Source organism: Bolinopsis microptera, chromosome 4 (genome assembly GCF_026151205.1).
Source record: "Bolinopsis microptera isolate Bmic1 chromosome 4, MBARI_Bmic_1.0, whole genome shotgun sequence".
NCBI classification, from domain to species: Eukaryota; Metazoa; Ctenophora; class Tentaculata; order Lobata; family Bolinopsidae; genus Bolinopsis; species Bolinopsis microptera.
The window spans coordinates 8,497,967-8,510,266 of NC_087075.1; the positions used below are offsets into that span (position 1 = coordinate 8,497,967).

General features: G+C 38.3%; 1 protein-coding gene and 1 long non-coding RNA gene across 3 annotated transcripts in view; one reads left to right on the forward strand and one right to left on the reverse strand.

The window, feature by feature from the left end:
* The window catches only part of LOC134814150 (uncharacterized), a 43,734-nt gene extending 32,996 nt beyond the window's left edge, over positions 1 to 10,738 (reverse strand). The window contains exons 1-2 of the long non-coding RNA XR_010160105.1: positions 10,657 to 10,738; positions 50 to 172 (exon numbers count right to left, since the gene is read on the reverse strand). This is a non-coding gene — a long non-coding RNA (uncharacterized LOC134814150). The remainder of the gene's footprint in view (positions 1 to 49; positions 173 to 10,656) is intronic.
* The window catches only part of LOC134814043 (serine/arginine-rich splicing factor 2-like), a 94,953-nt gene that overhangs the window by 56,448 nt on the left and 26,205 nt on the right, over positions 1 to 12,300 (forward strand). The gene's annotated exons all lie outside the window — the stretch shown is intronic.

A 12,300-nucleotide genomic window follows, 5' to 3' on the forward strand; every position in this document is an offset into this window, starting at 1 on the left:
CAAGTAAATTATCATGACTTCATTATCAGGAGGATGTGGATTCACTTACCATTCTCAACTGCATGATGAACTGAACTCAACCACAGATCTAACACAGATCTTACACAGATCTAACACATCTCACAGAGAGTGTTTCACATCATGGTCGAGCACACTACACTCCTGGACTGCCCTGAAAAAATGTATGCGTAATGGTACGTTTAAGTTACAATAAGAATAGTTTAAATGTTCTAACAACCAAAATTATTATATCATAAACCATTATGGACCATTCCCTAGAATAGAAATTAAAATCCATTCTCTTCCTTGGATCAAAAGAACGATACTAAAAGCTGAAAAGGGGTAGATATTTCAGCAGAGACAAAAGCTTAATCGTGTGTTTTCATTGTTACAAAGCTTATTACATTTTTAATAACTGATCACGCACATGTTTAAAGTTTACTCTCTTGGGCGGAAGGTTTAATATGTCCTGCTAATTCTACATATTATACACGCACACAATGCAATATGCCATTGTTCCTTTGAACCTAGCGCTCTATATAATAGTCCATGTGTAGTTAATATGAGTTTTCATTATTATATCAGGAAATAACATTAATATCTACATTCTTCAAACATACTATAACAATTATTCTGTTTGATTATAAAGGTCAAAGTTCCCAGAATTCCGTCCTAATTCACTAAACAAACATCCCCCCCCCCCCCCCCCCACATATTTACACACAGATCATTTACATAGTCATAGTACATAGTACGGTGCAACAAATCTCCAGAGCTAACTAGACCGGTTGGGGCACATTCCTTGTTAAACATTCTACGATTACAGCAGAGAGATGTAGACCGTACCTGGCTTTACAATGATCCAGGGGGATAGAAAGTGTCCAGGTAAGTGATTCTGAGACTGCTTCTCGGAAATTAGAGCGAGAATAGAGGAATAATAATGAGTCATTTTTAGCTCTGTTGTCTATTTTACAACAGGAACCCCACGGTTTAGAAGATAAAAACATCAGACTTTTAAAAGTTTGACTTTGAATTTTTAACTTTCTAAATTATTGCCACTAAATCGATCCAGCATGAAGGACGAAAGTGTCTGAAATGGACATTGCTGAGCACAATATTGTTTTTTGTCTAAAGAGTCAGACCCCTACAGCCTACACTACACGATGCAGTTTAATTAGAGATTTTAATTGGAGATTTTATATCACCATCTAAATCGTTAAATCATCAGTGATAATCAATTTTATTTTCTGCCCATGTACGACGCAAGTCGCTCTGGACATTATGTCTGTCAACAGAAACCAGTTTTACAACAAAAAACCGGTTTAAAATTTCAGGGAAACAATGCTGAAGCCCAGACTCCATGTCAATTTTCCCTTATCTGGAAGCGTGGTGGGAGAACATTTCTCAGAGAACGAGTTTTAACTTCTTATCAAACCATCTGTGATGACGTCAGAATGACGTCACTCGGTCACATTTTCATGAGATCAGGGCATTTTTTAGAACTGTGAAGATATTATTTATCCTCAACCTCACAAATTCTCCGTCACAACAATTAAAGTACTTATTGACATGATAATTCATAATTGATAGCACCCGACAGTTTCGAAATTCTACACTCTCCCTCTACATCCCCCCACAAACTACACTATCATCGTGTGTCGTGTGTACTAACATATCCCGCCCTTTATTAATTGCAGCGAGTACCTACTTTATATTTTTCGAATACACATAAAAGGCTACGTAGTGCCCACAACGTATTGCCCACAACACCCACCAAGTGTTGACAGTCTTAATAAGTTACTTGACGTCCAACCCCTTCTTTCCGGAAAGTTCGATTTACATTGCCGGTGGTGGGTGTAAATTCCGGAAGGAGTTGTTTTAAATTCCGTGCTTGAAATAAAATGTTCACCTTTGTGAGTTAATAATGAATATGTGAGCAGCCAGCAGAAAGATGAGTGCCACTTTGCTCGCCAGTTACAAGCCGTGGATAAGACCATGGCGTGTGACAATTGCTTGAAATAATATGTCAATTTCAGTGAGTTCATGATTTTAATTGATATGAGCTCGCAGAGAAGTAATATTAATTCCAATTTGTTCGCCAGTTTCACTAATATTCACCATACATAAACCATGGCCGTGAATATTCTTATTATTAATTATTGTGCGCTTTATTTTAATAATATATAGCAGGGTAGCCAGATGAATGCCACCTTGTTCGCCTGTTACAATAGCCGACCCCCCGTACACTAATAATGGCTGGTACGTGAGAAAAGAGAATGGGCGTTCAACCTTCTAATTAAATTCTTAGCACAGGTTTAATAGCCACAGACTTAATTCATCGCCACTGCCCATTAAACAGCTGGTCCCGGCCAAAATTCCACCATCCTTCTATTCTTGTGACTATGAAACCTGAGAGAACTCAGCTGACAAAAGATAGGTCAGACCAAACGGTAAATTCCCGAAATTCCAATGTCTGTGCTAGCACGTGCTGTTCATGGTTTGTGCCTGGTTCACCCTGCCTGGCTGCCTACAGTTCCAGTACTTGACTTAAACTTCACAGCACCAGACCTATACTACTTAGAACACAATAGAGTTCCAACAATTAGACGTGTTGTTCTGAGTTCTCCCTTGCACAATTGGTGATGATGAACGAGCAGTATCATGTACGATGATCAGTGATCACGGTAGACACCGGCACTCATTTTGATTGGAAACTTCACCTTTCTTTAGATGGATCAGCAAGATATCAGGTACATTGCATGAGGTACTTGCACTTGAGACCTTGGGATCTCCGATTCATCTGCAATGAACAGTGGGAATCATTAATTGCGACATGTCTATACTATAATCTGATATTTTCGCACTGATTGCCTGGGATGTTCCATCTTTTGCTTTGGCAAACCGCAAATGGCAAAATGAAAGAAATATTCATTCTGGATCATCACTATAACCGGCTGGAATCTGGAATAATCCAAGATTTTGTGGAAGGATTTCCCAGACAACCGCCCCGGAAATGCTGTAAAAATTTGAACAATAGAACAATCGGTAACTTCAAAGAGTTACCAATGAAGGCCGAGGAAATATGTGTTTTAACACTAAAAGTGATATCATGTAGTGTGAAATAAAACTTAGAAAACGGAAAAACAAGCATGTGTTTCGCATGCAAGCTATTTCCAAGTGCTAGTTTTTTGGACCGTAAAAGAATAACCTAGAATAACTTAAGTACATTTCTACTATCTTAACAGGTACTGTGTCACGTGACCCAGCATTTGAGAAGTTGTAACAGGCACCATACAACCAGTTGCTTGCTAACAACCCAGTACTAGTGTATCTCTAAACAGCGTCAGGTAGATAGATACTAATAGTGTAGAATTAGAAACTAAGCTGCTGTTATGTCGTCCGGGAAAGCGTGAACATAACCGGTTGCTTGCAACCGATCCAGTGCTGGTGTTTCTCTATAATATGATATCAGCGCCAGATACAGTGGAGAATTAGAAACTAAGCTGATATTATAGTTATTATAACCGGAAAGCGTGAAGCAGCGTACTCAGAAACTCCTCGAAAAGTTTTAACATCTACTTTTAACTTTGACAGGTTTGCTCTGGGAAGAAGATAAAAACCTCCTGCCAAGATTATGTATCATAAGTAGAGCATGTTGGCTTCTACTCAGATGAATTAAAGTTCGACGCTCTCTATTATGATGAGTTGTTTTTATCAACCTTCTTATAAGGCATAAATGATACCACCACTACTTTTTTTTTTCAGCCAGAAAAACAGTCAATATGATTATCTATTATCGGGGATAGCTGAAAATGTTAAAATAGGGTACATGGTGACAGACAATCCAATCAAGCACTGCAGTGCACTGGAACCATGTACGTGACCCGAACTTTTTACACGAATCAAATTATCACAAACAGCTTCCTTAAGGGCCTAAACAACCCTCAATCTGATTGGTAAATTGAATCAAGTCTAAAAGTTCCAAGGTTATTTCATCTCAACAAAGGAGAAAACCGGTAAGTACACCCGGACCTAATTTTTCGTAATCTAGTGATCACCGAATAGAGTTACACATTACCAGGTAATTCAATTATATTTCTTCGCCAGACTAAGATCAACGGGGTCAAAGCGAGTGATGTCTCAATTCAAGATATCAGGAAATTGTAACCTTGAGATTCAGTGGTACGTGGTATTTTCCAAGTATTTTCTGTTTAAAATTCCGTTAAGGATCCCAGGCACATTCTCTATGCTCGATAAATTCCTGTCCAACAGGTTTCAGATCATTTTGTGACGAGTGTGACCAGGATTGCGAGGAAATATCTACACGCAGAGATCTAGAGACTCATATCATCCGGCTTCCCATAACTAGATCTGCACTCTGCAGACAAAATGTACATTGTACAAGTATAGTATGTAGTATAATGAGTATGACATAACTACTTCACTTAAAAGAGATATCAGATAATAGAAGAGATTAGAAAGCTGAACTCTCATGAGGGATAGTCCAGGTAGTAACAACTTTTAAACAGTGAGTTGTTTGGGATGTGACCACAGTAACCATAGTAAGTAACAAAGTGAGTAAACAGTGAGTAAACAGTGAGTAAACAGTGAGTAAACAGTGAGTAAACAGTGAGTTGTGACCACAGTAACCACAGTAACCACAGTAACCACAGTAACCACAGTAACCACAGTAACCATAGTAACCATAGTAACCAAAGTAAGTAACATAGTAAGTAAACAATAGTGATCTCGTAGGATCAGGAGCTGCAGTGGGATACATTATAATACAGTACGATTTTAGAAAGATCCAGAAGGAATCCAACAAGATATAGTGGGATCCAGTAAGTCACAGTGCCACTTCTGATTTCTTCAGAATTAATGCGTTGTCAACAAACCTTATGAGAGCGGTATGTACTCCTGCTTTCTTCAGAATTAATACTTGGTCAACAAACCTTTTGAGGGTCTAATCAAATTTATCCCCCTTATCAATAATTTTCTATGTACCGGTCATTTATTGTTTATTGAACTTCTTGTTTCCGAAACGTGTCAAGTGACCGGAAAATTAGGTAAAGTTCGAGCGTATCGGTTAAAAAAATGTAGCTTGTAATTTTTTAACACTCAAATCTCGAGTTTACCATTTTGGAAATATTAGGAATCTAAGCATTGTAAGTCTTGCTATAAAAATGTCTTATTAAGAAACTCTCTAAATTCCAATGGCTGATAATGTAAATTACTTCTAAAGAAATTGCCGGTTATTTATTTACAAACCGCTCGGCAATTATCTACAAAGTACTATAACTTTAACAGAAGAATGTACCACATTCCACTAAAATACTTTTTAGCAGAAAATAGAGCTTGCTATTTAGTATAAGTGGCTATTAAACATTAAACCTGTTAACTCAATAGTGGGGAATCATTCGAGTTGCCGACTTAAAGTTGAGGGTAAGCCTCAACTGATGCCAGGCCTTAGTCTCAATTTTTTTTCTGAAGAATTTTCTCAACCTATATTTTCTCAATCTATTTTTCTTAAGCCTGTTAACTCACTAGTTGAGAATCACATCAGTTGTCGAGTTTATGTTGAGGATAGGCCTTATTAACACAATACCAGGCCTTAAGTCTCAACTTATTTTTCTTTAGAATTGAGCATAATATTTAGAGTATTTACATACAAACTTGAAGGGGGTTGATGACAGATCGAATAATATTGCGGCAGAAAACTCAACGTAGTGAAGTTTTATTCGTCAGTTGAAATTCGCTATTACGTCATGATATGGAGTGGATCTATTTATATTGCCTGTATTCTAAGCCAACATTTCCTGGCAAGAATAAAGACCCATGACCAAACTAAGTGACTTTGCCCTCTGGATGCCGGCCAGCAACTTGCTTTGTATCCCAAGAAATAACCCACGAAGTCTGTCTGCCAATGCATTAGTTACCATTTTAGATCGTTTAAAAGAGCAGTCAACACTAATAGCCAGCACTTAAGTTCCCATATCTGCTGATTACCCACCAAACTATCAAGGATACGAGACCACCAATTATACCAATTATCCCTCAAATCGGCCTCACTACCGTCCAATTATCAACCAATTAGCCGTGAGAGCTCCACATGTGTAGTTAAGAGTAAGTATTACTGGCAACGTTGCACATTCATCCTCTGGACTGCTGTATTAAGTTCAGAGTAAGTAAGCTCTTTTAATGAGGTACAGGTCGGAGCATTATCCCGAGTCAAATCGCAAATAGGTAAGTAATGAGCTGTAAGTAATATGATTGATTTGATGTGACTATTTCTTAGCACCACATACTGCTATAAAAATGTGAGCTTAAGTGTTTCAGAATTCAGAGTAGTAGTGGTATCAATTTCCACTCATTACAGGCAGTCAAAACCGTATAAAGCTTGAGGAGTAGTCAAATATCATTATTTTTAACACCTTCTTAATTCTCCCTCTTCCAGCCGACATGAAATCCGATACGTCTTATCAATCATCATGACTCCAATAGGTCGCCAAAATGGAAAGTGGACTCCTTGATACTGACCTAAAACAATATTTGCTTAGTTTCTTTTTCTTCACAATTTACCATTAGTCCCTAATTTAATGGTAACAGTTAAGGCCTACCATCATCATGTGAATACCTAGATATTTAATGGTCCGTAATTATAGTAGAGGCTGAGCTGTGACAGCGCCCCAAGTCACACTTATTATCGTTCATTATAGCCGCATAGACTTCTTATCAACAGGCGATAAATATAAAGAGGAAAGTTGTTAAGCAAATAGGCCATAATTTGGATAAAGAAAGCCAGGCATAATTAAACTACAGTTACAAAGTTTTTGTTGTAAAAATTGTAAATTTACTCCTTCAGTATTTAACGATATTTACGGAGTTTGTTCACAACTTGGCATTAGTCCCAATTGTAATATTAACGGCAAAAGGACCAATATTATACTATGGTGTGTGGGGCCCATTCATTAATGACCAAAAACTATAACAGAGTATAATAGAGGTTGTGATATGAAAGGACCCACAGCAACACCAGATATTCCCGATATTAATTATAATTATTTATACTCTCTCAGACTTCCCATCAACAGGCGATAAGTAAAAGGAGGAATAAAAGTTGTTAAGTAAATAGGCCATAATTACATTATGATAAACAAAGCCGGGCCTTGATGAACAACAGTTACTAGCTTAGTTAAGCTAATAGGCCATAATTTGGATAAGGATGGCCGGACCAATATGAGCTACACTCACTACAGTTACAGAGTAGTTTAAGCTAATAGGCCATAATTAACCCAATTAAGCATAATTAGAATAAAGATGGGTAGATAAATTATCTGTTGATATTAGGAATTGAAAATTTTCTTTGTGAGGTTACCGAAAGTTTGAGAGCCATCAGAACCACGGGGGGCCATCAACCCTGCACTAGCAATACCATATTTGGGAACTCTTGGTGTTAGTAAAACCAATGACAATAGTTGGCAACCCACGAGTTCGGCACTCTCTGGACACTAGAAATGGTGTCTTTTGTTACTTGTGTGCTCGGGATCCTTGCTGTATGACAAAAGAAATGGAAATACAGGAGAATTTGTAACAGTGAACCATTAGACTTCCTCGCATGAATATTCATATTGAAAATTACACTTTTTGAAGACAACCCCGCACGAGATATCAGGAAGAAGTAGAACACGTGCAGGTTCCAGCAACCTTGAGTTGGAGAAACTGTATGAGAGCGGAACAGTGAACCATTAGACTTTACATGAATATTGAGACACTTTTTGGATACAAACCCGTACACAATATTAGAACCGAATGAAGAACATGTGCCGGCAGCTTTGAGTTGGAGATGGAAATAGAGGAGAAATTGTATGAGAGCGGAACAGTGAACCATTATTATTAGACCTTGCATGAACATTTTTTTGAGACAATCTCGTAAGCAATATTAGAACCGAGAGAAAAACACATACCTGGTGCCTTGAGTCCTCGTTCCTACTGAGTGTACAACTCAATTCTCACACACATACTTCATTGTAACATCATGAAGTGTAAACACGCCTAAATTTAGGGTACACACCCACTAACAATGGAGGGACCTCAATTACAGTGTTTAGAGTGAGATGAGAACTGTTTCTAGAAGGGTTCCTGGAAACAGAGCACCTTTATAGTAGGTGATCTCCTGTATAGCTCTGGAATCAACCAACCCCCCCCCCCCCCCCCCCCCCCGCCCCCACCCTCCCAACCATTTAATAGGTGCCTCTGTGGGATGTTAAAATGGGCAGTTTAACACCTTTTCCAGTGCAGCACGTTTACAAATTACAAGATTTGACTGTGTACGTATGTATGTGGGTGTGCGTACTTTGTAATCTAATTTTCGCATCTAACAACAAGTCTACAGTTCAACCGGATGATCAGATCAGGAGGTCTGAATGGACCCTGAACAGACCCAGATGTTATCAATGGGCCACAAATTATAAGAACAATGTGTTCCACACCAGGCCAGAGAGCAACCTTGTACACTCTGAAACTCTGAACTCTCTTAAACACCGTCTTATTCTTTAACAATCCATTTAACAGTCCATTTATCAGCCTATGATATGATCCCTTTATTCTCAAGCCGGCACCACACACGCTGCGTTTGCAAGATATTGTTCTGGAACAGTATCTAGCTCCAATATCTAGATCGAGTATCTAGCTCTCCAATTAGATCTCTGTGATATAAACCACTGGGTTAATTTCATCAGCCCCTGTTATCGTGAATACCATCACGTACCTAATACCTTAAATCATGAAATCATACTCAGCTCTGAGAGACCTATTACACAGTTTACTTACAACTTTACTTACCCTTACTTACCTTAACTTACACAGCACATGCAGTTAACTACTCTTACACACACTGTACTACCGTTCTAATACACACACACTCACACCCGATCGGAACCGATTTATTATTAGAATGTCAGAAATGTCACCACAAGTAGTTAGTCCACATATGTGAATCTATAAACGTGACCGCATTTAACTTGCACGAGCCATCCTGTACAAACGGTATAATGCTCCAGCTGATCGGAATGTCGGTATTTCCAATAAAAAGAGGGAATAATAGCTATCGTAGTATCGTCATGACCCTGAGAAATCCAAGAATCTGAAAAGAGGGAATACCATATTTACTTATTGACACCTAAAAAGGTGATCTCGCATTTGTAAGGGTGTTCCGACAGCCCTATTCTTCTTCTGTACTAATAATCAGAACACTGTGCACGTAGAGATTCAGTGAATTCCAGCACACGTACAATTACTACTGAAGAGAACGATGGCTCTGGTCATGACTGTTGAAGAGTTTAAGCGCATGTTCTGTTCCTGTGTTAGGGGCCCATTTCTTGAGCATGACAAGGGAAACTCTTCTTACTTCTAGAACATACCTTCCACTACACTTCCACTACACTTCTCCTAGTACAGGGCACATTCCAACACGGTTTTACACAGCCTCCAGTGTGTAAACATTGCAGCTATCTCCAATGCGGAAACTGTGCTTCCAGAAAAATCGGGTCACGTGACATGTTGAGAAGTAATCTGATTGGTTAAAACGTCCGAAGGTTGTCCGTGATTGGGCAATAGTGCGCACGGTCGTGTTACAGCCTACAGGTGATATCGCAAAAACCCTTCTAAAGTGTCAGCCTTTTTTCCTATCACAATGTGAGAAATACACATCAGTTTAGGAGGTGAGACACAGTGAGTAGTGGACGAGTCACGTGAGACGTCCCGGGTTCTTGGTACACCACAGTCAGTTACAGTGCTGCTATTATATACCCACTTGCGTGTTGGACATTTCTAATTATTCGTCGGTCAGTGTTCCAGTGTATTTGGTATTTACTGTAAAATACACACTCACACACACATGTAAAATAAGTCTGGAGCCAGGCACGCAGACCAAATTCGCACGAACAAATACCAGAGATTGGTTTGGAATGGAGCAGCCAGGCTGGCATGTCAATTATGCAAAACATGCCGCCTGCTCTGCTCCAGGGCTCTCCTACGGAACAGGCTCGTCTCTTTCAGGGATTGTTCATGACTGGACAAGTCTAGAGCAATTATAACTTGATTGATGACAATTTATTGCTTGATTGAATCCAGGGACATATATTGTCCTACATAATCAATGCATGATGGGTCTTTATAGAGTTGATATAGAGTGTTGAGGAATGTACATGCACACATCAAAGCAGTCTAGAGGACTCAAAATGGGTCTTGAGAACCGGTGGTTGAATTTTAGATTTACATGACAGAATTCCACCAATCAACCATCTCAAACTAGACCTTAATTGATATTTTAAGTGTGGGAAAGTTTGTGGGCGATATATTAATGTCCCTGAGAAAAGCTAGGAACTAATTCCGGGACTGATCATTTTTTAAGTGTACCAGACGATTATATTCCCTGGGCCACAAATTACAACTTGGAACATACGGTTCCAACTTCCAAATCCTCCCTCCACAACCTAGCACACAAAATGACCCCTAATTTGAAACATCCAGTACCGATGAAGTGCTGCCACGTGGTGTATCACAATTTGATACAGTATTATATGACGTTAGAAGTAAGCCGTACAAGTTCAGATAAGATATTATCACTGAGTGTGTGTGTGTACATGCGGAGCTTACCCTCTGGAGTCGAGAAGTTGAGACATGTACACATCTCTCCAGCAGTACTGCAACTACGCACATACTGACATTGCGCCCTAAATTAGTTATTTAATAAGTTTATGTAATCAACTAATTGCTTTAGAATTGTTTAGAATGCTGATTTACGAATTATGTCCAATGTTACATTATTAAGTGATTATACATTTGGAAGATTTTGGTTCATTTTGTGTTTACATCTAGACAAAGCTATACAACAATATAATGGATTATAACCTTATTCGTAGAAAACAATTACAATGATATATTAATACACAGATCGTCGTTTCGCAACTGAGTTTTCACAACCTTGGAAAGATTTTTATTTAACAACTGTTGTTGGTAACATACAACTTCTGCCCGCTAAGTTAACATATCCAAAATATAACCAACCGTAATTTTAATAAAAGCATTCACGATATAGTTCCATGCTTGATCAAGTGATTTGTTCAATTTATGTGCTCTAATGCGTGGAATAAATGTTTCTTATTATATAATGAAATCCACTGTTCAAATTTGTGACCCTTAAACATGCCAAGAAACATTTGTTGTATCAAAATGCAGGAACGCATGAACCATATTATGAACTATTATGCCCTATATGCTCTAATGATAGCTGTGAGCTTGAGCCATGCTTGCTGAACAAGCAAAAGTTTAAGATGAAATGGAAGCTGTTTGATAATTAATCGCTTCCCAAGAAAAACCAACTCTAAGTTGGCGACTATAAAATCATGCACTATCTGAGAATCTTGCATGCACTTTAAAACCGACCTATTTTCATTAGAGTAGAAAAACTTAATTGATATTCTACAAGGCTAACAGTTAACACAGGAGTAAGTTTGATCGTTTTGAGGAGATTTTAAGCTTTTTAGAGAAAATTAAATGGTAGTTTCAAACGATCAAACTCACGTATCCTAAAAATCCTAAGAATTCTAGACCAGTCCGGCAAACAGAGGCCGCTACACTTAAATACATGAGGCTAGTAACAAACCTAAAATAGACACTTAAAGTAATTTATTTGAGGCTCAAACATTTGGCCAACGCAAAACTTGAAACTTTAACAAAACGCCCTAACAGCCACATTTATCAACCCTCTAGATAATTGACCCACTTTAGGTGGAAAAAGATCAAATTAGAGTTACGGAACTACGAGGGTTGATAAATGGCGAAATTTGCCACAGTAAATTTCATATCTTTGTGTGGCCAGCACAAGATTTATTCAACATGAAAAACACTCAACTAGCATTGCCAGCAAACGTTAAGGAACACAAACATCTCAAAACATTTGAATGCCAAATAACTTTTAAAAATATCTAAATAATATCGACTGAAAAGTCGTTCAAAAAACCTAGGTTCAACTAGAGGATCGTATATATTTGTTGTAAACATTCTTTAATTACATGTACAGCTAAAAAATTACCTAGGAAAAGGAGATAGAATTTCTAGAACGCGGTAATAAAAGTAAAAATCCTAGGCTTAGAGTCACGCATCCGGACTGACTTCTTAGTATAACATTGTTTACAAGTCTGGTTAGTGTAAATACAATTGTTCGTTGATGGAGAATAAAACTGGTTCCATCGGCTGTTAACTTCGCGTAGCTTAATCTGCCGCCTGTCCTCTTCTACG